The sequence below is a fragment of the Saccopteryx bilineata genome, chromosome 4 (genome assembly GCF_036850765.1).
Source record: "Saccopteryx bilineata isolate mSacBil1 chromosome 4, mSacBil1_pri_phased_curated, whole genome shotgun sequence".
In the NCBI taxonomy this organism is placed as follows: domain Eukaryota; kingdom Metazoa; phylum Chordata; class Mammalia; order Chiroptera; family Emballonuridae; genus Saccopteryx; species Saccopteryx bilineata.
In genome coordinates this window covers 243,876,409-243,898,626 of record NC_089493.1, presented here as the reverse complement: position 1 = coordinate 243,898,626, position 22,218 = coordinate 243,876,409, and the positions used below count along the sequence as shown (strand labels likewise).

At 37.9% G+C, this 22,218-nt stretch overlaps 1 non-coding gene across 1 annotated transcript; it reads right to left on the bottom strand.

Annotated features, from left to right (window-relative positions):
• Nucleotides 1–244: 244 nt before the first annotated feature.
• TRNAI-GAU (transfer RNA isoleucine (anticodon GAU)) lies at nt 245–320 on the bottom strand. Its single transcript has one exon. It is a non-coding gene; the product is annotated as a tRNA-Ile (tRNA).
• Between the last annotated feature and the right edge of the window lie 21,898 nt (nt 321–22,218).

The window sequence follows — 22,218 nt, the reverse complement described above, 5'->3', positions numbered from 1 at the left end:
GACTCCCGCATGCACCCGACCAGGATCCACCCGGCACGTCCACTAGGGGGCGATGCTCTGCCCCTCCGGGGCATCGCTCTGCTGTGACCAGAGCCACTCTAGCGCCTGGGGCAGAGGCCAAGGAGCCATCCCCAGCACCCGGGCCATCCTTGCTCCAATGAAGCCTCGCTGCTGGAGGCGAAGAGAGAGACAGAGAGGAAGGAGAGGGGGAGGGGTGGAGAAGCAGATGGGCGCCTCTCCTGTGTGCCCTGGCTGGGAATCGAACCCGGGACTTCTGCACATCAGGCCGACGCTCTACCACTGAGCCAACCGGCCAGGGCCTATATAATATATATTATATTTTGTTTTCACTGCATTCCTCTTACTTTTATATCATATTCTTTTTTTAATTTATTTATTGTGTTTACATAGATTCTCCCCGAATGCATCCCCCCTCCCCCATATTCCCCTCAACATCTTCCTTTCCCTACTCACAACAGCTCCCTATCCCCTTCCCTTCAGGTTTAATTCCATTTCTCAGTTCACATTGTTTCTTGGATTTCTCAAATGAGTGAGGTCATATGATATTTTTCTTTCTCTGCCTGGCTTATTTCATTTAACATAATAGTTTCCAGGTCCATTCATGTTGTTGCAAAAGGTAATATTTCCTTCTTTTTCATGGCCCCATAGTATTCCATTGTATATATGTACCACTGCTTTTTTTTTTTTCGATTTTACCATTCATTTTTTTAAATTTTCTTAATTTTTTATTTATTCATTTTAGAGAGGAGAGGGAGAGACAGAGGGAGAGAGAGAGAGAGAGGAGAGACAGAGAGAGAGACGTGGGGAGGAGCTGGAAGCATCAACTACCATATGTGCCTTGACCAGGCAAGCCCAGGGTTTCGAACTAGTGACCCTAGCATTTCCAGGTCAACGCTTTATCCACTGCGCCGCCACAGGTCAGGCTACCACTGCTTTTTAATCCACTCATCCACTGACGGACATTTGGGCTGTTTCCAGATCTTCACTATTGTGAATAATGCTGCCATAAACATTGGGGTGCATTTCTTTTCTTGAATCAGTGATATGATGTTCTTGGGATATTTTCCTAAAAGTGGGATGGCTGGGTCAAAAGGCAGTTCCATTTTTAATTTTTTGAGGAATCTTCATACTGTTTTCCACAGTGGCTGTACCAGTCTGCATTCCCACCAGCAGTGCAAGAGGGTTCCCCTTTCTCTACATACTCACCAGTACCTATCGTGTGTTGTTTGACTGGTGTGAGGTGGTATCTCATTGTGGTTTTAATTTGCATTTCTCTAATGATTAGTGAGGTTGTACATTTTTTCATCTGTCTATTGGCCATCTGTATGTTCTCTTTGGAGAAGTGTCTATTCATTTCTTTTGCCCATTTTTTTAGTGGATTGTTTGTCTTCCTGGTGTTGAGTTTTACAATTCTTTATAAATTTTGGTTATTAGCCCCTTATCAGTCGTATTGTCGAATATGTTCTCCCATTATGTGGTTTGTCTTTTTATTCTGGTCATGTCTTTAGCTATAAAAAAGCTTTTTAGTTTGATATAGTCCCATTTCTTTATCCTGTCTTTTATTTCACTTGCCCATGGAGATAAATCAGCAAATATATTGCTACGAGAGATGTCGGTGAGCTTACTGCCTGTTTTCTTTTAAGATGCTTATGGTTTCATGGTTTACATTTAAGTCTTTTATCCATTTTGAGTTTATTTTTGTGAATTGTGTAAATTGGTGTTCTAGTTTCATTATTTTGCAGGTAGATGTCCAATTTTCCCAACACCATTTGTTAAAGAGACTGTCTTTATCATATTCTTTTTGTTTCTTATACTTCTTTCTGTGTCTTGAGCCTTTAAATATTATTTTGATCCTCTATAGCAGATATTCTCACTGATATTTCTTCCAGTTCACTAATTCTCCCTTTTGTGATATTTAATTTTCTTTTAGTATTTTCTTTTTAATTCTTACTGTCAGTTATTTTATTTTCTAGATTTAGAATTTTAATTGATTCTTTTTTCTTTATAGTTTTATAAAAAGTTTCAATATCATCTTCTATTTTTTGAATATACAGTATAGTCAATTTTAACTCTATGTCTTATCATTACATTATGAAGGTCTCTATGGGTTTATTTCTATTATCTGATGTGTTTCTTGGCTTTATAAAATGTTCTCTCTTCTCTGTAACTGGTGATTTTTAAAACTGGATTCAGAAATCATATATGAAATTATTTAGAGATAATATGGGCCTTAAATTGTGTTTTATGTTTTAGCATCCTTTGAAAAAGATTTACTGTTTTTCTTATAGAAAGTTATGGGCACTAGCAATCTGGATCATTTTAATCTATGTAGGAATAGAAACAATATCCATCTGGGCTTTAGGCTCTGAAATGACTATGATTGCTATTACACAGCTATCGCTAAAATGTCATTCTCCCTCTCTTCCTTAAGCTCTGAACTCTAATTAATATCACTCTTTTCTTATAACTGTCAAAAATTATGCTCAGTTTCTCAGTGTCTCAACAGCCTCTTAAAAAATTGGCAAACACTATGGACAAAAGTAGTCCCAAATATTTTGTTTAATTATCTGTTTTTCTTTTCTTTTCCAGATATTGATCTGTAATTCTTACTGGCTTTTTAAATTTTTTTAGCTATGTAACAATTCCAAATGAATATTTTTAATTAATTTTTTCTAGCTTTAGTTTCATCAAGGCAGTTGGTCAAATTTCCTTGTCTATCATTACTGGTAACAAAATTCTATGTTTAGTAGGATTTTAATTGTGAGAAAAGACCATAGTCTGAGCATGATGTGAAGGGAGTCAAGTCTGGAGATACTGACAGAACTTGACTGATTAACTTGCCTAAAACAGAATGTTGTTTGGGGATAATAGGAAGAGCCAATGTCCACTGGGCTCACGTAGTTGGTGAATTTCATGTATACAGACAGAAACTCGAACTTTATCCTATTGGTGAGCAGTAAGACTTTCAGGATTTTAAAGTAGGCAAAGAAATTATGTAAGTGGCATTTAGTTTCACAGGAAGTACTTTTGTATTTTGAATATCATCATCAATTCTTGTGACTGTTCTTGCCTGAACCTTTTCTTTCTTTCTTTTTTTTATTTTTATTTTTTTCTTTCTTTTTTTTAACCTTATTTTTCATAAGTATTCCTTATTATAGACCTTGGGAATCAAAAGTATTTTGGTTATTGTACTATTCCCAGTATTTAGATTATGTTAATAGTCAAATAGCCATTGTAGAGAGAGGCAATTTTCTTTCTTGCACATTGGAAATCTCAGGAGTCCTGAAAATTGATACATGTATAAGCTATAAATCTGATTTTTGGACTTATGTTGATATCTGTAGTGTTTAATAATTTTTTTTAGATGAGAGGAGAAGAAATAATAAAGCAGACTCCTGCATGCGCCCTCACTGGGATCTACCCAGCAACCCCATCAGGGGCTCGAGTACTGAGCTATTTTTAGTCTCTGAGGCTGATGCAGTCCAATGGAGCCATCCTCAGTGCACGGGGCTACACTCAAACCAATTGAGCCACTGGCTGTGAGAGGAGAAGAGGGAGAGAAGGGGGACAGGTAGGGGGAGAGAAGCAGATGGTCATTTCTCTTATGTGCCTTGTCCAGGAATCGAACCCAGGCTGTCTATATGCTGGGCCAATGCTCTATCCACTTATCCATTGGTCAGGGCCAAATAATTTTTTAAAAGCTATTAAATCTTTCATATAATGTATGGTGGTTCCTCAAAAAATTAAGAATAAAACTACCTGTGACCCAGCAATCCCTCTACTGGGTATATACCCCCAAAACTCAAAAGTAATAGTGCATAAAGACATACGCACCCCCATTTTCATCGCAGCATTGTTCACAGTGGCCAAGATATGGAAACAACTAAAGTGCTCCTTGATAGAGGACTGGATAAAGAAGATGTGGTACATATATACAGTGGAATACTACTCAGCCATAAGAAATGATGACATAGTTCCATTTACGACAACATGGATGGACCTTGAGAACTTTATACTGAGTGAAATAAGTAAAGTACATCAGAAGATGTTAAAAACTATGATTTCACACATAGGTGGGATACAGAATTGAGACTCATGGACATAGCTAAGAGTGATGTGGTTACCAAGGAAAGGGGTTGGGGGGAGGGGGTGGGAGAGGGTGTTTAAGGAAGGGTATAAAGAGGGAAAAATATAAGGTGACAGAGGATGATTTGACTTTGGATGATGGCTATACAACAGAATCAACTGTTCAAATGATGTGGAGGTGTTTACCTGAGACTTATGTACTCTTGTTGATCAATTTACCCTATGAAATTTAATTTTCTAAAAAAAACCCAAAAAAACCAGCAAAAAAAACTTTGATGTTTAGTGCTTACCTTCTATGTAAATAAAGTCATTATTTACATTTCACATATTCTTTCCTTCATCAGAGAAATTACAATGCTCTGGAAATGAGAATTTCAGAGCCATAAGGAACTTCAGAAATTAAGGTAGTTCAACCACCTTAATTTACAAGTCTGGAACTGAAGCCCAGATCGTGTATGGAACTTATCCAAAGTCATGCAGCTGATTAATGGTAGAGCTAGAAATATAACCAATATAATTCGGATAGTACCCTTCAAGAGCATTTTCATTCACAAACAAATCTTAGATCTAATGGGTTAAATGGCAGATTGTTAATTTACAGACAAGAAAATATATATTAATTTAAAAACTTTCTATATAAAATTAATATGTAGACCACAGATGAACTTCAGGGTACCCCTGAAATAGCATACCTATTACTATATTATATGCACCTGTCTCTGGTAAACAGATGTTATTTTCCAGTTCTCAAATGAGTTCATGAATCAAAGATTAAGAACCACAATGTGTAACTTTTAGATAGTGTGAGTTAAATGTTCATATATTCAATAGTGTTAGTTTAATGCCTAGTCAGTGCCAGAGACTTTGTTAGAGGTGGGGGATAAAAAGATAAATGATGCATTTTCCTCCATGAAGGCCCTCACATTATAGTCAGGGAGATAGATAAGATGTAAAATGACAAGTAAGTAATACAAAATACTGATTAGATGATTCAGAATGGTATTGAACTTACAGGATTATTAGTTTACTTTAAACAGAATTATCTGGAGACCCATTAAAGAATATGTATAACCTTACAGAGAGAAAAATATTCTTTTTTTTAATTCAGTGAGAGGAGGGGAGGCAGAGACAGGCTCCCACAAGCACCCCAGCTGGGATCCACCCTACAAGCCCACTAGGGGCCAATGATCTGCCCATCTGGGGCTGTTCCTCCATTGCTCAGCAACTGAGTTCTTCTTAGTGCCTGAGGCAGAGGCCATGGAGCCATCCTCAGTGCCCAGGACCAACTCACTTCAATAGAGCCACAGCTGCAAGAGCAAAAGAGAGAGAAAGAAAAGCGAGAGGGGAAGGGATGGTGAAGCAGATGGGTGCTTCTCATGTGCCCTGACCGGGAATCAAACCTGGGACATACACACACCAGGCTGATGCTCTACCACTGAGCCAACCGGCCTGAGCATAGGAAAATATTCTTTGAACTACCAAACCCCATGGAATTTTAGAAAACTGAAAACCTGTGCCCTAGTTTCATTGATGTCACTTAACGTCATGGAAGTAAAGAGCAGCTGCTCTGATCTACCTTTAAATTCAGTATGAGTCTGGCTCATGTACCAAGCATCCATTGAGTAGTGCTTACTATGAATTCAAGACTGAAAATCAAGTAGAAATAAATAAAATTATTTCCTCAAATTCATCATTAGATTGAGCTGCAATCTGATTACATTTAAAAATTTAATAAAATACAATGTAATTTGTATACAGTAATATGTACCCATTTTAAGTGTGCATATGTATGTCAACATATGCACATTTAAGTCATATAGAGAAAGATTTTATCACCCAGGAAGATTTCTTCATATCCCTTGGTAGTCAATAACTCTCCTTTCTCCCTACCCCACACAACCACGGATCTAGTTTCATCACAATGAATTAATTTTTTTCTCCCATAAGTGGAGCCAGAATATGAATTCTTTTGTGTTTAGCTATTGTTGCTCAACCTAATATATTTGGGCTTCATCCATGATACTGAGTATAATAGTTCATTTCTTTTTCTTATTGAGTAGTATTTCATTTATGAATATGCAACAATTTGTTTACCAATTTACCTGTTGATCTTTTTTTTCAGTTTTTGACTTCTATGGACATCCACATGAAAGTGTTTCATAAACATATGCTTTTATTTTTATTGGTTAAGATTAGCAGTAGAACTTTTGACTTATTTGATAAGTATATATTTAATTTTAGCAGAATATGTCAAGATATTTTCCAAAGTGATTATACATACGTAAAATATGACAAGATTGTCTTTTAACTACCGTTAAATTTTGATAAAATCCAATTTAGCAATTTTTTTGTTTTACAGTTCATGCTTTTGTGTCCTGTCTGTAAAATCTTTGCGAATTCGAAGGTCAGAAAGACTTTCTACTATGTTTTATAGTTTTATGTTTGGGTGTATGACCTAGTTCATTTTTGTACATGGTGTTACTTTTTTAAATATGGATATTAAGTTGTTCAACCTATTTATTGAAAAATATCCTTCCCTCATTAAATTTCTTTGTGTGTACCCATACATACACACATACACACACAACACATAACACATATGTGTGTATATATTTATATATATGTTCTCTGAATATCTATATATTTATGCTTTTATAAACTCTGTTCATTATGCCCAAAATCACAAATCAAGTGATTTGATACTTCCATCTCTGTTATTATTTTTCATATTGTCTTGGCTATCCTAGGTACTTTGAATTTTCATATACATTTTTAATCAGCTTGCCAATTTCTATAGAAATACCTGCTGAGGTTTTAATGTGATATCGAGTCTATAGATTAATTTAGGGAGAATTAACTCCTCAACCCTACATTGAGTACTCCAATGCATGAACATAGTTTACCTGAAAGATTAGAGAACCAGAAAATGTTCTCTGGACAGTTTACATAGTCAGTTGTTGGCACAGATGGAGGAAGTCAATTATATTAGACAATCAGTTCATTGCTAAATCTTTCAGCCCGACATCCTTCAATGTATGCTGACCATAACATGCCTTCAGCTGGTTCATGTTGGATGTGAATCTTTGGTCATCTCTTGCCTTTCAGAGGGCACTTCTCTTATTCAGAGTGTTTCTTCTCCCCTCTTTGAGCCACCTCTTAATCATTATTTCAGTGGCAATGGAAAAGTATTCTCAGCATGCAGCTTCACTGTGCTGTCTGATAACTGAAGGAAGGGAAACATAGTTATCAAATGAAAGGTCTCAGAAATCACTGATATGAAAATGTCTCTGCTATGATCTTAATTTGTTCCAAAAGCTGATGGATTGTAGATAGCTGATGAAACAAGCAGTAATGGTTCTATGCATTAGTGGAGAGTTTTATTGAGTATATAGGGTTTTTGTGCATTGATCCATTTGCTCCTCCTCAAGATCAAAGGGTGGGATACAGGCAGTGAGAAATGGATTATAGATCCCATCATATGGAAGAGATGGATGAAAATCTCAGTTTTCATTTAAATACTTTTTTTCTTTAATTCACCATGCTTATAATTTATTTCTTAGCATCCTGGAAGATCCTAGCTCTTCCATTTTATCTTTAGGTGGCCCTTGCTCAGCATCTAAATTAATATTGTTTTGTAAAGTCTCCTCTGATTTTCTAAGAAACTCAAAAAATTGAGTAGTTGCTCTTGATGTCTGCTTTAATGTCTGATGATTCTTAAGTTTGACTGAATATGAAACAATAAGTAATTATACTATCAAATGACCCTGACCCTTTATGCTATTACTTTGCATAATATAGTAGGGTGACATATCCCAAACAAACACAAAAATGACTGTCAAGACTCGGAGAATTCACAGAGCCCTCTATCTATGTGAAGGCTGTTTTCAGGGGAGGAGTAGAGCTGAAAATTAGATAACTTCCTATACGGCAAAATTTCCTAAAAAATTCTTTTGAGTCATGTCATTTACTAAATCCAATATGATTGAGTAATGTTTTTCCTTCTCTCTTTCCATCTTTTTACTTTTCTACTCCTGAATCTTCTCCAGGTACCTCTAGTTATTTATTCTCTTTGAACCATCAAGCACTTTCTTTGTGCTCATTTCTTCATTTCTGCTTCCTTACGTTGACCTTGGAAGTAAAACAATGGACCCCTGCTAACCTCTTCCTTAGAAGGTGAGGGAAGAAGAAAGTTTGGGAGTATTTATATAAGGTCTACTGGAAAGTTCTGTCCGTTTTTGGAATAAAACAAAATACAAATTTTTCTTACCGTCAATAAACTTTATTAAATAATATAATTGCCATTATTATTAATGATTTCTTGCCAGCATGAGGGCAATTTGTATATCCCATTTTTGAAAAATGTTTTATCTTTTGATGTGAAAAATTGAACCAGTGCTTGTTTGATATCTTCTTCATTTTTGAATTTTTTGCCCTTCAAAAAATTTTGTAAGGACAAAAACAAGTGATAGTCAGAGGGTGCTAAGTCCGGGGAATATGGTGGATGCAACAGAATTTCCCAGTCTAGTTCTGCAATTTTTTGATGAGTCCCCAAAGCAGCATGTGGCCTGGCATTATCATAATGCAGTATGATGTTCTTCCTATTGAACATCGCCGGCCTCTTTTCTTGGACTGCTGTCTTTAAATTATCCAGTTGCTGACAATACTTCTCCAAATTAAGCTTTTTGTTCAGTTTTAAAAGCTCATAATGTATTGGTCCTCGAATGTCCCACCATAGTGCATATGACGACTAGATCATCCAAATTCTTCTGACTTAATTCATGTGACACCCATCTTGAATATTTCCACACCAATCCTATCTTCCGAAATGGTCTGAAATGGTTTGCTGAGCTGAATTAAGCCTTTCTGCGATCTCTGATTTTGTCAGAAAAGGATCTTGCTCCAACATAGTCTTAACAACATCATCATCGATCAAAGGTGGTCACCCAGAACGTGGCTTATCAGAAAGGTCTAAATCACCTGTTTCGAATTTTTTGAACCATCTTCTGCATGTCCTATCAGAAACTGTACCTTCACCACACTTTCAATAAATTTCTACATGCTTCTGTAGCATTTCTTCCTTGTTGAAATTTGTAAAAATTACAGTGGCGTAAATGAACTTTATCAGTAACCATGGGTACACTATCGCTTCACACATAAGACTAACGTGAATCAATTTTATTTTAGTTAATTTGCTACATCAGTATGTATACATTAAATGATAAAAATAGAGAGGCACACATGTGCCAAATAAACATGTGCTTACGTGTTGAAACTTGTTGTGATAGAAACGGACAGAACTTTCCAGTAGACCTATATTTTATACACCACAAGTATTCCATAGACTTAGTTGATGTTTCAGTTTTTACCTCCTGTGATGTAAGGACCCAGCTATAAACAGTGAAGAAGGTTGACTGGAACAAAGAAAGGGTGGCTGTTCTGTTTCTAAGGCTTGGCAAGTGTGTGTGAAAACCTGTGAAAAACCTGATCTTAGAATTAGAAGACAAGGAATCAAATTGAAATGGTGCTCATGACAAGCTCTATGCCATTAAATATGCTTAACCAACTTCAGGCTAGTTTTGTCACCTGTAAAATGGTGATCCTTGATCTAACAAATGTTAACTCAGTCCAGCACTCTGCTAGTCAGTGTGTATATAAACAATTTTAAGATTGACCTTTTCTGAGGAAACTGACAATGTGGTCGAGTAGAGGGACACAAGCATAGTTATCCCAGTTGTGTCCATGCTCTTGCACAGGAATGAGGAGCGTGGGAGAGTGACCAGTCAGTGCAGCAGCCGCCTTCCTGGGCAAGCCATAACATGTTTTGAACTGGTAGCATATTTGTTCTAGAATATTAAAGGTGGAGATTTAATTACCAGGAAGGAAATGTTCTTTTAGTTCAAGAGGCATAAGTTAAATGCCCTCAGGGGTCAGGCAAGTGTTATAAATACACAAAGTGGAGGAGGGTAGGCAGAATACTAAAGGAGCCTGTGTCAAACTGGAGAATGCATGTCTATTTAAAGCTATTCAAGCTCAAATAATTTTTTAAAAGCTCTTTTGACCAAATGAAATCTGTGGGCAGATACTATTAATTTCATGCATTACATGTTAGAGAGACAACTGCAGGATGTTTGCAGGTAAGGGAGTAGGGACAGCTAGCACTGTCAGCGGGAAGTGCAAGAAGAGAAGGACATTTCGAACTGGATGTGAAGGGCCTTCTATGTTCATCTAAGGAATCTGAATTTTATCTTGAAGACAGCAGGGAGGCAGTTGAGTTCTTCATTTAGGTGAAGTGACATAAGACATAATAAGGTTTGTTTTGTAGTGTCCTTGATAAAGTAAATAAAGTGAATAAAATGCCCAGTGATCACAGACACAATGCACAAATCCACGTGAGCAGTGATAAGGACCAACCAAGGCAGTAATGGTGAGAATGCAGAGGGGACTCAGTAAAAGACGAGGCTTCTGATATAGAATGAGGTCAGTCTCCTTGGAGTTCTTTGAAAGAGATAATGTGAGTGAACACAATTTGTTACCAGCACAGTGTGGTGCAGATGGAAGGTGACGTTAAACTCTTAGATGGAGAGTGGCTGGGGTCAGGGTTGGAGGGGCTGGTGCTCCCTTATCTCATTGTCACGGCCTTCATGGGGCACTCAGAACTCTCTAGGAGGAGATTGGGATTGGATCCCTCTGAAACTGGCCTCTGCAGAAGACAGGCTCTAAACCTGGCCACTTCATCTGGGCCTGGGTGCTCAGAACTTCCTGCTGCCTCCATGGATAACTTCTTTTACGAGCTTTCAATTTTCATCACTAAGAAAATAAGCTAAAAAGAGCAGATACTCATATCTGCAGAAATGTTACTCCATGTTAAAAAAAAGAAAAAAAAAAAAGAACACTAATACATCTTACAACTTCTAGGCAGAATCTGCTAGGCTGCTGCTATAGCAACCCCAACAGAGAAGACTCACCGAACACCCACCCGACCCCCTCCTGAATTCGCACACCTGACAGTCACTCTCTGGTGAGGCTGTCTCTCTTACATTACACCCACTAAGTGAAGATCCAAAGCAAAGAGACAGAAAATAACATCTAACAATCTGCTTGTCATTTAGAAAACGCTCCCTGTATAAATGTCATGGAAACAAGCTGTTCTTGCAGAAAGAAAAGAAGAAAGCCCTGCCACACTTGCTTCCCTTTTCATTTTAATCTTCGGAATAAAAGGGTAACACAAAGCAAATGTTAAGTGTTTGAAAGCAAATATCTCTGGAGCCTGGCCGTGGTGTGGTTCAGCCACATGCAGCCTGCTGCCTGGCGCCTGGCGGCAGGGACTCCAGCTCAGGCTCTGTGTGAAGAGCAGCTGACTGTTCAAGACGCCATCCGGGGAACACGAAAACCCAAAGCAGGCTGATGTGAGACAATGAGCTTTTTTTTTCTAATCAGGACCAAAGATCCTTGCTAGGAGACTGGCTGTAAGGCCAACACATTTCTGCTCATTTGGTAAACATTCACGGGCACGTAGCATGTATAATTCATTGTGCTTTGATTCTGCGAGGGAAGCCCAGATAAACATGACTCTGTTCTCTGTTCATGGGTGAAAGGTCTTGTATATCTCAACTGCCAGAGGAGGCAGGGTATGTTAAAAATGCAAGAAGAATGTGGTGGAAGCTGTCTGACAGCCTGAGGAAGGAGCCTTTATTTTCACTTGGGATTAGCAGGGAAGGCTACAGAGGAAGTAGTATTTGAAAATGAGCTCCAGACAAGAGGTAGGATTATAATAGCAGGGTTAATGGAGGACAGTGGAATTCCAAGGACACATTAAATGAAATCAAGGTCAAGGAAGAAAAAATATTACTGTTCCAAAGTTCATGTGCTGGAAGCTTCAAAAGGCCAAAACTGAAAATGTCAGAATTAGGAGTAAGGGGAGGTTTATTGATCAAGAAGACACCAACTGAGAAGATTGGAGACTTAATGGTACCTCAAATCCATCTTCCCAAAGTATGGAGTTCAGGTTTCCTTTAAGTCAAGAAGAGAAGGGGGAATTAGGAGGGGCAAGAAGTGATTGACAATAACCTCCAGCAGAGTTCTGAGGAAGATTGTGCTTAGTCTGTTGAACCTAGTTGATGTGAGTTCAGTCACTAAGTTTTTGCAAATCTTTGATAAATAATACATATTTTCCTTATCTCCTTGGGGGAAGTACTTCCTGGTAAGTAGATATTCTTGTAAAACTCAAGCCACTAACAGAATTTGACTACTGATTAGCATATCTACATGCAAGAAACTATTAACCTAAAGGCCGTGGAAACAATGCAGGTGCAGGCTTAAACAGGTTGAAGTCAGAGAGGCCAATCATTTCACTCTTACAAAAGGGCTATATTGGGGAAAAATCATGGAAAGTCTTTAATAACATATAAGCACCATCTTATATAGACTGGAATGGGGGTTCAGATAGACCTACGGTATGTGTTGTTAGTCAAATCCACCCCAGAATCTCCTGATTTGCTTAGGGACATAAGAGTGTCCTTGGAGAGGAACTTAATTCATGTCACTGCTTAGGGTTGACCTATATCAAGATGCATAGTAAAGTAGTGGGAGACGCCATAAGGAAACTAAATTGTGGAAAGAAACCACAGAGCCTCTGGAAAAGAAACCTCCAGAAAGTTGAGTAGGGTGAGTTAGGTTCAGCGTAATGGTTTAGGGTGTCAGAGAGGACACTCAAAAAGAAAAAAGCTGTGTTCTTGTGGAAGACAGGAGATCGCCAGTTTTAAAGCTTGGGACCCAAGAGACCAAACTATATAATCCTTTTAAAAGAGAATAAAGGATGAGAGGTTTTTCTCTTCTATTTACCACAAAGAAAATAGTCTCTGTGAGGAGACATAGGGGAAGCTATTACGATACTATCAGTGAGAGTTGAGGAAGGGAATTGATCGTCACCATGGCCGAGGAGGAAAGCAACACAGTGGAAGCCCTAGTGCCAGCAGCGGGCAGAGACTTGCACATACCTCAGTCCTCCTGACAGGACTGGGAACCCAGGGAAGGGGCCCTGAGAGGAAGTGGCTCACAACCTGAAGTTCTTCCAATGGAAATATGCTATAAAACAGAAAGATAGGTTTAACACTTGGACACACAAACTGATGATGTACAAGGAACATTTTGGGCTACGTAAAAAAAAATGTGTAGTTGATTCTATGCAATTTTCCAACTGCATTAGGCAGGACACTTGTTCTGAGCAGGCTAGGACTTGAGCAGGGTATCTTGGGATGAAAAGAGAGTGGGGTATATTGAATAGTGAGGAGACCTTTGCAGGAGTTGAGGAAAATGTAAGGACCTGGACTAGGCAGGTTGGATATAGTAGGAAACGAATGGAGAAACAACAGGAACCATTTTACTGAAGAAGCATCAAACTCAGGTGAAGACTAGTTGCTTGTTTAGTTGATTGATTAGACAGACATGAGAGAGAGAAAAGAAGCAAGAATGAATAAAAATTTTATTGTGGCCTGACCAGGTGGTGGCACAGTGGGTAGAGCGTCAGAATGGGATGCAGAGGACTCAGGTTTGAAATTCCGAGGTTGCTGGCTTGAGCACAGGCTCACCAGCTGGAGCATGGGGTCGCTGGTTTGAGAGGAGATCATAGACATAACCCCACAGTCACTGGCTTGAGCCCAAAGGTCGCTGGCCTGAAGCCCAAGGTCACTGGCTTGAGCAAGGGGTCACTCGCTCAGCAGTAGCCCGCTGGTTAAGGCACAGGTGGGAAAGCAATCAATGAACAACTAAGGTGCCACAATCAAGAATTGATGCTTCTTATCTCTCTCCCTTCCTTTCTGTCTGTCCCTCTCATTGACTCTCTCTCTGTCTCTGTCAAAAAAGAAAAAATAAAAAATTATTGTGCAGGTTTAAGAGTGAAAAGATATATAGCATTGCTATTGAATGGATGAGCTTTAATACGAGCTGGATGTGATCTTTCCAGGGCCACATTCCTTACTAGTGAGGGAGCCTGGGTGTTACTTAGCACTGCAAAATGTGTTTTCTAGTCTTCAAATAAAGAAAATAATGCCTATATCTCAGGCTTAGCTCTTGGATTAAATGATATTATTTTATGAAATATAGTTAAAAAGATATTTTCTGTGAAGTGGAATAAATTTACAGGGAAAAGTGATAAATTTGTTTTAAGTAATAAAATGTCTATTTAGATATTTTTTTAGATATCTTTTAAACATCGTTAACTCATAATTTTTTTTGTTACTGATTGACTTTTTAATTATTTAATTATTTTTTTTAATTAAGTGAGAGGCAGGGAGGCAGACAGACAGACTCCTGCATTCACCTAGACCAAGATCCACCTGGCAAGCCCCCTACCTGGGGATGTCTGTCCATCTGGGACTGCTGTTCCATTGCTTAGCAACCAAGCTACTTTAGTGCCTGAGGTGAGGCCATGAAGCCATCCTCAGCATCCAGGGCCAACTTGCTCAAGCCTTTCGAGCCATGGCTTCAGTAGAAGACAGAGAGAGAGAGGGAAGAAAGGAAGGGGAAGGGTGGAGAAGCAGATGGTCACTTCTCCTGTGTGCCCTGACTGGGAATTGAACCTGGGACTTCCACATACCAGGCCAATGCTCTACTGCTGATTGGCTTTTTTATGCTCACCTTTATCCAGCAAACATGTTGACTTCTCCTCTTTTATAATTTGTAAATTGTTTTGTAATATCTATGTGCATAATTATTTGTCTATATTACCATGTTATTACAACATAGTGTATGAACAGTATTCTTTCCTCTGTAGTCTTTATAATTTATTTCATTTATGTTCATTGTTCTGTCTAGAACTTCTACATAAATGCTGATTAGTAGTGATGATTATAGTCATCCTGTCCCCCAGCTGATCTCAGAAGGTAAACTTTCAACATTTTACTACCATAGGAGTATCCCATTATCTGTGGTTTTGCTTTTTGTGGTTTCAGTTACCACAGTCAACTATAGTCTAAAAATAGTAGATGAAAATTTCCAAAAACAAAGTATTTATAACTTTTAAATTGTAGACTTTTCTGAGTAGCATGTTAAAATCTCATGCCATCTGCTTCTGGCGTGCCCTGGAAGTGACTCATCCCTTTGATCAACATATCCATGAGGTATCTGCTACCCCACCATTAGTTACTTAGTAGCTGCCCAGGTTATCAGATTGACTGTGGTGATGCCATAGTGCTTGTGTTCAATGAGCTCTTACAGTATCCTAATGCTATGGCAGATGCCTACCATCATTTACCTCATTTCATGGTATATATTATGTAGGCATCGTATCATCTCATATCATCACAGGAAAGGTGAGTATAGTACAATAAGGTATCCTGAGAGAGAAAGGCACCACATAACTTTTATTACAGTATATTGTCACAATTTTTCTATATATTATTTTATTGTCTGTTTTATTATTAGTTATTGTTAATTTCTTCTTTTGCCTAATTTATAAATTAAACTTTATCATATGTATACATGTATAAGAAAGACATATACAGTATATATAAGATTTGATATGTTCTGAGGTTTCAGGCATCCACTGGGGGTCTTGGAATATATCCTCTGGATAAGATGGGACTATTATAAATAAGATATCTATGGTAGGTCTTGTGTAGATTCCTTTGATTGGATTAAGGAAGAAGCTTTCTCTTCCTAGTTTGCCAAATATTTTAAGAAATAGGTGTTTAATTTTATCAAATGCTTATAAATTTGTTGAAATTATCATATATTTTCCCCTTTATTCTGTAAATGTGGTGAATTACTCAGATTGAATTTCATATTACTCTGATTGAATTTTTAATGTTAGACCAACTTTTAAATTCTTAAATAAACCTAGATAGATGGGTAAATATATGCATGCAAAGACATAGCTTAGATTTAGTGTGCCAATATATTATTTCATAATTTTTGCTTTGGTATGTATAAAGGAGATTGGCAGATAGTATTCTTTCTTGTAATATACTTTTCAGTTGTTGGTATAAAGTTTTTTCTGTCTTCACAGAATAAACTAAGAGATGTTTTTGTATTTCTATTCTTATTATTTAAATGTTTGGTATAATTCATTGATAAGTTTATCTAACCTTGGTATTGTGGTGAATTCTCAATCTAATTTCTTTAGTAATATAGGATTCTTAATATTTTCTATTTCTATTTTAGTCAGTCTTGGAAAGTTATATTTTTCTAGAAAATTGTTTCATCTAATTTTTCAAATTTGTTTCTTATAATTTTTTAATAATATCCTCCTGATATATTTTTAATGTCTGTGGTATCTTTTATAATGTCTCCTTTATCATTAGTTACATTCACTATTTGTTTGGTTTTGTGTTAGTCTTAATTACAGTAACTAAAAATTTATTAATTTTATAAATTTAATAAAAACCTCACAAATTTTGATCCTGAAAATCCTCTCTCTTTTTCTATGTCATTAATTTATGATGCTCTGCCTTTCTTCTTAATATCACTCACCCATTTTAAAAGCTGTGTATCTCCTTTTAAGCATAGATTTAACTGCATAGTACAATTTTGATGTTGTATTTTCATTATGAGTCACTTCTGAGAAGGTTATACTACAACTGAGGCCTAAATGATGAAATATTAGGTGTCCCCAGGGAGCTGTGTTCTGTGTCTGGGAGACAGAGCTTTCAAGTAAAACGCAATGGCCTGTGTAAATTCTAAGTCAGAAAATAGCTCAGTGAGTTCCAAGAAGATAAAATAGGCTGATGCTAATAAAAAGAAGAGCAGAATATTACCTAAAGTACAGACTAAACATAAAGAGAATATTCAGAATGCTGTGTAAAATAACAATGGAGGTTAGGAGACATAGAAATAAAATGAGGGTGTCTAAATTAAACTAATTAGAATTCCAATAAAAGAGAATAGAGAGATATAGAAGATCAATATTCAAATATAAAAAGGAGCTTTTCAGAATTGCTAAAATTAGATTTTTTTAAAATTCAAGAAATATATCAAATCTCAAGCAAAATACATAATAGAAATTAGTATCTAGACAAATCATAATGACACTACAGATCATCATTAAAATTAGCAAGAGAAAAATGTCAAACTGTCCTTTTAAAAAAAATTGAAGGCCCTGGCTAGTTGGCTCAGTGGTAGAGCATCGGCCTGGCTTGCGGGGGAACCGGGTTCCATTCCCAGCCAGGGCACATAGGAGAAGCGCCCATTTGCTTCTCCACACTCCCCTCCTTCCTCTCTGTCTCTCTCTTCCCCTCCCGCAGCCAAGGCTCCATTGGAGCAAAGATGGCCTGGGCGCTGGGGATGGCTCCTTGGCCTCTGCCCCAGGCGCTAGAGTGGCTCTGGTGGCGGCAGAGCGATGCCCCGGAGTGGCAGAGCATCGCCCCCTGGTGGGCAGAGCATCGCCCCCTGGTGGGCGTGCCGGGTGGATCCCGGTCGGGTGCATGCGAGAGTCTGTCTGACTGTCTCTCCCCGTTTCCAGCTTCAGAAAAATACAAAAAAAAAAAAAAAATTGAAAAAGGTTGCCTTTTAATTATAACAATATAAACCAAAGTCAACAGATTCTTATCTGGCATGTATAAAAGAATTTCTGCAAATCAGAGAGAAAATGAGTGCTCTCTCTTTCTGTGTGTGTGTGTGTGTGTGTATGCACATACATACCGTGGTACCTTGAGATACGAGTTTAATTCATTCTGTAACTGAGCTCGTAAGTCAGTCAACTCGTATATCAAACAAATTTCTCCCATTTAAAATAACTGAAATAGATTTAATCTGTTTTAGCCCTGTGAAACATACCCAAACCATCCTAAATTATGAAAAAAGACATGTTTTTAATTAAGAAATGCACATGTATACTTTACCAATGCATAATAAAATATATGGAATAAAAGAAAAAGTGTTATTTAGTACTGTATTTTTTTTTTGTATTTTTTCTGAAGCTGGAAACGGGGAGGTAGTCAGACAAACCAGGATCCACCCGGCATGCCCATCAGGGGGCAATGCTCTGCCCATCTGGGGTGTTGCTCTGTTACAACCAGAGCCATTCTAGCACATGAGGCAGAAGCCATGGAGACATCCTCAGCGCCCAGGCCAACCTTGCTCCAATGGAGCCTTGGCTGCGGAGGGGAAGAGAGAGACAGAGAGGAAGGAGAGGGGGAAGGGTGGGGAAGCAGATGGGTACCTCTCCTGTGTGCCCTGGCTGGGAATCGAACCTGGGACTCCTGCATGCCAGGCCGATGCTCTACCACTGAGCCAACCAGCCAGGGAGTACTATATTCTTACCTTGGAGACAGATGAGTGCAGCTAACGGAGGTGAATGGCGGAAGAGGGGGGAGAGAGGAAGGGATGTAGGCACTGTAGACACGTAAACTAAAACTGCACTTTCTTAACACTAAATGTAAACTAAAACTGCATTTTTTTTTACTTTAAACAAAACTAAAACTGCACTTTCTTACTTAAAATGAAACCACAAAATTTAATTGTAAAAAAATACACTTTCTTAACTTTAAACTTAACCTAAGCTTAACATTACATATTTTTCATTTAATCATCACCTGTTTTTGCCATCTTGGCTGCACTTTTGGCTCTTTCACTTGCAGGACTTTTGAATAAAAATCTATCCAAAGAGGTTTGCTTTTGCCTGCCTTTTAAATGTTACGGAAATGTGAAAAGTGTCATTAAAAAGTGCTGAAGCATGACCAGTTGAAACTTTCTCTGGGTGTTTCTTTTTAATGAAACTTGAAAGCTTCTCCCACATTGCTAGCATGTCTTTAATTTCTCTTGTAGAAATCACTTCCTCTGACTCTACCGCCTCCTCACTACTAATCTCTTGCAGAAGCTCCATATGTTGCATCATCTGTAGCTCCTTCAATTCCTCAGTTGGGAGTTCCTCCTCATGTTCCTCGATGAGCTCGTTTACGTCACCCTCATCTACCTCCAGACCCATCAACTTTTCGAGGGACACAATCTCCTCCAATGCTTCTACCTCTGTCTTGGTCTCTGGTTCGAATCCTTCAAAGTCCCTGTCTGCAACAACATTAGGTCATAACTTTTTCCATGCCGAGTTCAAGGTTCTTCTTATAACCTCTTGCCATACCAAGTTAATATTGCAAAAACATAACACGATGTTGTAGTGATCTTTCCAAAACTCTCGAAGGGTTAGATTTGTATTCTCAGTCACCTCAAATCAGCGGTGGAACAAGTGCTTTGTGTAAAGCTTTTTAAAGTTGGAAATGACCTGCTGATCCATAGGTTGCAAGATTGAAGTCGTGTTGGGTGGGAGGTAGTGGACTTTCACGAATTTGAACTCATCGAGAATGTCATCTTCAAGACCAGGTGGGTGGGCTGGAGCATTATTAAGGATTAGTAATGCTTTCATCGGAAGTTTATTTTCTTGAAGATATTTCTTCACTGTAGGATCAAAGACGAGATTTACCCATTCCATAAAAAACTGCCACATAACCCATGCCCTAGCATTGGCATGCCACATAACCTGCAGTTTTTCTTTAAGAATCTTGTGAGTCTTAAAGGCTCGAGGATTTTTGGAATGATACACCAGCAGTGGCTTTACTTTACAGTCACCACTAGCATTTGCACACAATGCAAGGGTCAGACGGTCCTTCATGGGTTTATGGCCTGGCAGCTTCTTCTCCTCTGCGGTGATGAAAGTCCTCTGGGGCATTCTTTTTTTCCAAAAACAATCCTGTTTTGGCACAGTTGAACACTTGTTGGGGGATGTAGCCTTCCTTTGTGATAAGCGCAGCAAAACGTGCGATGTACCCCTCAGCTGCCTTAACATCCCGGTCCAGGATCCAATCCAGAAAAATGACTCACATTGAGTTGTCATGTCTATTCAGTCTCCTTTAATCTGGAACATTTCCTCAGGCTTTCTTTGTCTTTTCTAAAATTGTCATCTTTGAAGAACAAGGCTAGTTTAAAAAAAAAATCAATTTATGTGTTTGTTTGTTTAATTTTGGTTTGTGTCTTGGACTTGTATGATAGTTCCTAGTAACTAGATTCAGGTTATACATTTTTAGCAGAAATATTATATAAATGGTGTGCTCTTCCTGCATCATACCAGGAGGCATATGACATAGGTTTGTGCTGTTACTGGTGCTGTAACCTGCTTTCCTTGGGTAAGGAGCTAGTCCCTAGTTTTTCCTTTCCTTTTTTTTTTAACAGTAGAAATTACAGTTAACCCTTTGTAATTGGTAAAATAATGTATTAAAAAATCTTTTGATACACCCTGTTCTTTACAAACTTTTGCCCACTATAAGGACAAGTTTTCCCTTTTTATTTATTAAGCAAGGTCTTATAAATACTTTTATTTTATGGATGATATGCTATTAATAATTTTGGTGCTCAGATTACTCCAGATTTATGGTTTTATTATTTGTGCAGGTTGAGATTTGTGTCCTTCTTGTCCTCATTTAAATGTGTCTTACTTTCTTGCAGAAGATGTTCCAGGTTCATTTGAATTTCCCTGCTACACTCCTGAAATTGGTCATTTTACAAGAATGGTATTCAGAAGACAAGGTCAAAACAATAGCTTTGGGTCTGACCAGGCGGTGGCGCGGTGGATAGAGTGTTGGACTGGGACGTGGAGGACCCAGGTTTGAAGCCCCGAGGTCGCCAGCTTGAGCATGGGCTCATCTGGTTTGAGCAAAGCTTACTATCTTAAGCCCGAGGTCACTGGCTTGAGCAAAGGGTCACTCTGCTGTAGCCCCCTAGTCAAGGCACATATGAGAAAGAAATCAATGAACAACTAAGGTGTCGCAACGAAAAATTGATGCTTCTCATCTTTCTTCCTTCTGGTCTGCCTGTCTCTCGCTGTCTCTGTCACAAACAAACAAACAAACAACAACAACAAAAATAAGCCTGGGATATCTTTGCTTCTAGATGTTTTCAGCAAATGAAACTAAAAAATGATTACACAAACATGTTTATGTAAACATGTATCTATATCCATTTTTATATTCATGAGTTCATACTGATGCCCCCAATTCCAATTAAATACCAGGGTTTTTCCCAGCCCAGCTCCATTCAGCATTTGTAAAACCTCCACAAATTAGGAACCTGGTCCCACTGTCCTCAATATATTTATTAATTTCTCAAGCTTCCAGTATACAGAACGTAATTTGACAATGCTAACACACATTACTGTAAAAAACACAAGCCTAATAAATGTTTTTAAACTGAAATTATTTAGTGAAAGTAAACAATGTGGATTTGTTACACCAATGTTAATGTTTTGTTGTCATAATTACACTAAGGCTATATAAGATGTTAAGACTGGGGAAGTGGAATAAGGGACATAAGGAAACCCTCATACTGTTTTTGTAATTTTTCAGTAAATCTATGATTAGTGCAGAATAAAGTTATAAAAAATTACAAAGGTTGTTTCCCATCCAACACACGCATTTTAATATGGTTATATTTTTCATTTGAAATTCGAGCTGCATTTAATTTTTCTTGTATTCTGTTTTAAGACTCTCCCTATATCCTTATTGGTATAATTTTTTGAGCATAAAAATATTAACATGGTTCAAAAGTAAAAATTGTTAATATTATGCTCAAGAAAGTGTCAGACAATACCATCTACCCCATTCTTTCCACCCTATTCCCACTTACTCCATGTAGGTATTCAGTTTCATTAGTTTCTGGCTTATTCTTCCAGTATTATTATTATTATTTTTTACAAAAATAGATGTTGTTCTTCCCCATTTTACATAAATATACTATATTTGTTATATATGTGTGTGTGTGTGTTGCACTTTGCTTTCTTGATATTTATTAACAAATACTGGAAATTATTCCCTAGCTCCGTGATGGCGGACCTTTTTATAAAAACCGCCCACTTTTGCAGTGCTGGTCAACCTGGTCCCTTCCGCCCACTAGTGGGCGTTCTGGCTTTCATGGTGGGCCAGTTGTGGTGCCGTTTGGTTGCTTTACTACCGCCCACCATGAAAGCTGGCCCTAGATGTTTATGAAAAATTTTCTCACTCTTTTGTACACTCCATAGTATTCTTTTTTATTTTATTAAATTTATTGGGGGTGACACTGGTTTATAAAACCATACAGATTTCAAGTGTAGCACTCAATAAGACATCATCCACATACTTCACCATGCAATCATTA